This window comes from Nannospalax galili, unplaced genomic scaffold (genome assembly GCF_000622305.1).
Source record: "Nannospalax galili isolate Female #2095 unplaced genomic scaffold, S.galili_v1.0 scaffold5048, whole genome shotgun sequence".
Classification (NCBI taxonomy): domain Eukaryota; kingdom Metazoa; phylum Chordata; class Mammalia; order Rodentia; family Spalacidae; genus Nannospalax; species Nannospalax galili.
Window position 1 is genome coordinate 51,440 of NW_008358087.1, and position 4,945 is coordinate 56,384.

Below are 4,945 nucleotides of genomic sequence, written 5' to 3' on the forward strand. Positions count from 1 at the left end.
TGACAAATGTCAGTGGCCATGCTGGCCCTCTGCTCTGGTTGCTAATCTGTTGTGGTCTCTGGACCCTGTAGGCTCCACACTGTCTTGATTCCTCCATCTTTGTAGTAATTTAAAATCAGAAGCACAGCTCTTTACTTTTGTTTTAAAAGGTGTCTGTTCTGAGTTCTCGGTGCAGTATCTTCCCTTTGAAAATGGTGGCTGTGTCAATGCCTGGCATCTTGGAAACAAGCACTGAACAGCTGGTGAGCAGTATTGAAATTGTATGTGGAAATACCAGTATTTAGCAGCTCTAACTGTAGTCAGGACAGTAGCTGCCAAGAAGTGCTTCAATCAACTTTAGTAACTGAGCTGACTTTTTAATAGTAGTAATTGATTATTTAATCTGTCATTTGAGGGGTAGTAAGACAAAAAAATAAACATGACTTTTAAATTTAGAATAATATGTCTCCTAGGAGCATGTTTCCTACTTACTTTGCCCAATTTATAATTTCATAAGGTTTTTACCTCTCCTTTGCTTAGCCTATTTAAGGAAACCTGAAAGAATGATGATTTCATATTATTTATTTATTTAAAGAATTTTATGGACAAAGATGTTTTTACCTGGTTGGAATTAGATTCCTAAGATCTTTCACATGGCAGAAATCATCAAATAAACCCAAATGAAGAAATAAAAATTCAGTATTTGTAATTAAGTGTATAGAATTGGATATGGACAATCAAAACCAGTGAAAATTTCCATTGGCAAAGATTCAAACATGGAATATAAAAACTGGCAACACTCCACCCAAGAGACCTACTGGAGCATCCCACTGAGGGGAAAGACCCACCAGTCCAGGGCGTCCTTGGGCAGTATCTGAGGGCCACATTTCTTGGTCTGAGGCTCAGAAAGGGTCGAATGAACACATTACTAAAGAATGTCTCAAACACATCTAGTGAATTATTAACACACTTTATTTTTACACAAAAGAGATCAACCACAGAAACAGTTAATCTAATAAGGCAGAGGCAAGGTTTACACAGAAGAAGGCTCAGAAGATTAGTAATGTCAATAGTTCTGACAACCCAAAGCTGATTTCATCAGATAATGATGATTGGGAAGAAAACGAAGTTGTCAGTCCAGATGGGATATCTTTTAGTTCTGTAAGTTGGGAAGTGAAAGAAAAGAATTGCATTGCTTATAGATCTCTGGGAGACCTGACAGTTTAATTTTGGAACACATATGTCAGGCTGGCCCTGGGCAATGCGTCTGGATCAGCATCTCCACCTTAGGATAGGTCTGCATCTTTCCCTCGGGGGAATGTCTCACTCTCCTAAGTTCTTCCTTTTCCCTACCAGCCTCTTCAAAGCCCCTTTTAAGTCTTTGTTTCTCAGGGTGTAAATGAGGGGGTTGGAGTGGGAGCAACCACAGCGAACAAAAGCATGATGAACTTCCCTCCGGACTGCGTGCATAGGAGCTGCTGGGTTGGATACAGACAGCGCTAATGGTGCCAAAGAACAGGGCTATCACCAGCAGCTGGGACCCACAGGTTCCAAGAGCTTTGTGCCAGGTTTGGGCAGACCTTATCCTCATCACTGCTTGGGCAATGTACCCGTATGAGACCCAGATGAGAGCCAGGGGGCGGAGCAGCAGCACGGAGGATGCCACAAAGAGCTGGACCTAGTTGGCACGAATTAGACAAATTAGACAGGCCAACTTAACTATTGCAGGAACCTCACAGAGATGTGGTAAATCTTGTGGTTCCCAGACCAAGGTGCCCCGAATCAGCTTGTTGCCCACTCTACTCGGCCAGGCCGTTCCAGCAAGCAACTGGCATACCCACGAGTGCATAACCGTGTTGTAATGGAGTGGTCTGTAAACAGCAGCATAGCAATAAAATTCCATGACGGCCAGGAGGACACACTCAGTGGACCCCAGAGCCAGAGACGTGTTGTACTGTCTGTGGGAGTGATGGATGATGGAGGTTCCACAGCAGCTGGGGAACGATACTGGTAGAAAATCAGATATCAACTGAGGGGTTGGTGAGGAAACAATACATGGGTGTGTGCAGCACGGAATCCAGACAGGAGGCCAGGATAATGGCTGTGTTGCTCAGCAGAGTCAGGAGGTAGGAGATCAGCTTCACTACAAAAAGGATCCTCTCAAGCTGTGAATGGTCAGAGAAGCCCACCAGGATGAAATCACCTCCTGAGCTCGGGTTAGTCATCACCTACTCATGGAAAAATGAGAAGTGGACAAGTATCCATTTTAGTTAGACATAGGAATGCAGTGGGATCTGGAATACTTTTGAAAGACAGGGACTCTAAAGGTAGAGGATGGAGATATATTGTGTACAGGAGACAGGAAGGAAACAGAGAGGCAGAGATACAGAGATAGATAGAGACCCAGCTCCATGTTTCAAGTACAGAGGAAGGTTACAAAGTTCACCGAGAACCTTTAGAAAGTACAAAGATGTTAAAACAGACCATGTGAGAAACCAACAGTAATTTATACAGCTCTTCCAAACTGTTTCATTTATTGTGCAGAAAATGTAACCTTTTCTTCCTCAACATCACTTCCAACACAAGATTATAAGCAAATGGAAAAGAGAGATGCTAAACCAAAAACAACTTCTTGGAAGGCATGCCATCATTGTCAGTAGGAAAAGTACCATGAGTTCCAGGAGAGCTGGGGCTACAGGGAGACCCTGTCTCAAAAAGACCAAAAAAAATTTTTTTTGAAAAGATACATGGTTATTGCAGTTCTTTGCCTTTACCAACACCATGCTGAGGATGGCATATAAAACCAAATTGTTTTAATTATTTGCTAATGCCAATTTTATATTTTCCTCTGTCAATATTTTTTCTTATGAAACTGGGCAGACTAAAGTATTTTAGCAGTTAACAGAGAACACTCTTGTAAGTTTTGAATAATTTTCATGCCTTGTAAAACTTTTTTAGACAGATGTGTTTTCCTTTTATGTTAAAGTAACTATGAGTTTCAAATATTCATTTTCAATAGATTTGAACTGTTGTTTTACAAACTATTTTCCTTATGATAACTTCATAATATATGGTACAGATTAAGTTTGCTTGACTTCTTAGAGTTTTAAAATTTTTCATTGTGTCTTTTTATTGTGTATGGTATTGTATGTAAGTCACTTTCATACATATATGTGGTACATGTTAAGCATGATCCTTATCTTTAGTTTTCTGCAAAGACTATTCATAGGTGTCTTAGATGGAAAGCATTTCCAAGTGGTCTCTGTGTTTTAGCTTTCAGCCTTCATCACTTGCCCATGGAAGGCCACCAGAATCTTGTTAGATCAAGATGTAATTATTATTAGTAAAAACACCAATCTCACACAGCTACTCATTAAGTTGAAGGCTCTGCTCAGTTTTGCCCTCCTTTCTGTGTGCTGGTTTGTCTCCCACTGTGTGTAACTTCTAGCCAAATCCGAGTTCTAACTGCTTTGCCTATCCTGTGTCTCTTCTATAATTTGGCTAATTGTGCTTTCTTGGTTCTACTCACCTGTTGGTATTTATTTCTGGAGTAACACCTTCTAAAGAGAGCCATAAGATACTAGATAAAATGCTTCCTTTCTGAATTACAGATTCCATTGTTTGTGATACTGTGTAAATTTGTACAAGGGCCCATTTCACAGAGCAGGTCTGAAAGGGAAAGGGAATAGAGGTCTCTCAATGAGCAGAGATATTTATTTTAAATGTCTGTCTTATTACCCTTAAAATGAAGGCTTATTTTTATAAAGATGATGTACATAAAATACACTTTGAACAAGTGGGTGTCTTTATCATCTTTTTACATTACTGCTCTCCACATTTTCCTCTCTTAACTAGCAAACAGTGCTAAAGCAACTATTAAACACAGTGTAATAGCATATTAAATTACCTATTTCAAAGTTAATGTATATATAATGGCATTCATATTTATGGAAAAAGATACATTTTTCCTAACTTCATGCTTTTGGCTTTATTCAATCAAGATACTTCATTGTTCTTAGGAACTGTGTGACAACAGGTTTTAACACTTTAATGTTGTAAAGTAAAACTTTCCAGAAATGTGAGGGGTTTTGGTTATGGTAGCTACATGTATTTATTTTTGCAAATTTTTCTTCTGATTAGTCATCATATCTATACATACTTACTACCTCAACTTTGGTGAGAAATTAAAAGCTACAAACATCATATGTTACCTGCATCTTTACATGTAAATATGTAAGTATGAAGAGAGTACCCTTTATTCCTTATCATTTTTTTTCAGAAACACAATGCTTTAGAGCTGGGAGAACATAAACACTTACTGCACGTACACCACAGACAGACAAGCATGGACTGTCTCTGCAGCATCCGTGGATCCAACACTATGACTGTCAGAAAGGCTTCATATCTTTAGAACCTCAATACATCATAAAATTTTAAAGAATTTTAGAGTGTGGAGTCATAAAGAAATTCTCCCAAACCCAAGAGAAGTAGTCTTTATTTTTTTATGTCTGCATTTTCTTGTTCTGAATATATGTTCTTCAAAATTATGATGACTCTAAAATACAAATTACTTCAAATCAATCTTACAAATAGTGGAATTCAATTTAATGTATTTTTTCATAAACTTTAAAAACCATTTAGCAAAAACAATTCAGCAAAGTAGGTGGGTTATTATATGAGTCATTTGAAAAAAGCTGACTTTGCAGCTGAAGAAAATAATTACTGTTTTCTTAATTTACTACTAGGAACAAAGATTTTAAACTTATTTTTAATTATACTTATAATATAATGTATTTTTTCATAAACTTTAAAAACCATTTAGCAAAAACTATTCAGCAAAGTAGGTGGGTTATTATATGAGTCATTTGAAAAAAGCTGACTTTGCAGCTGAAGAAAATAATTACTGTTTTCTTAATTTACTACTAGGAACAAAGATTTTAAACTTATTTTTAATTATACTTATAAT

At 37.6% G+C, this 4,945-nt stretch overlaps 1 pseudogene; it reads right to left on the reverse strand.

Annotated features, from left to right (window-relative positions):
- Positions 1-1,302: 1,302 nt before the first annotated feature.
- Positions 1,303-2,204, reverse strand: LOC103752374 (annotated as a pseudogene).
- Between the last annotated feature and the right edge of the window lie 2,741 nt (positions 2,205-4,945).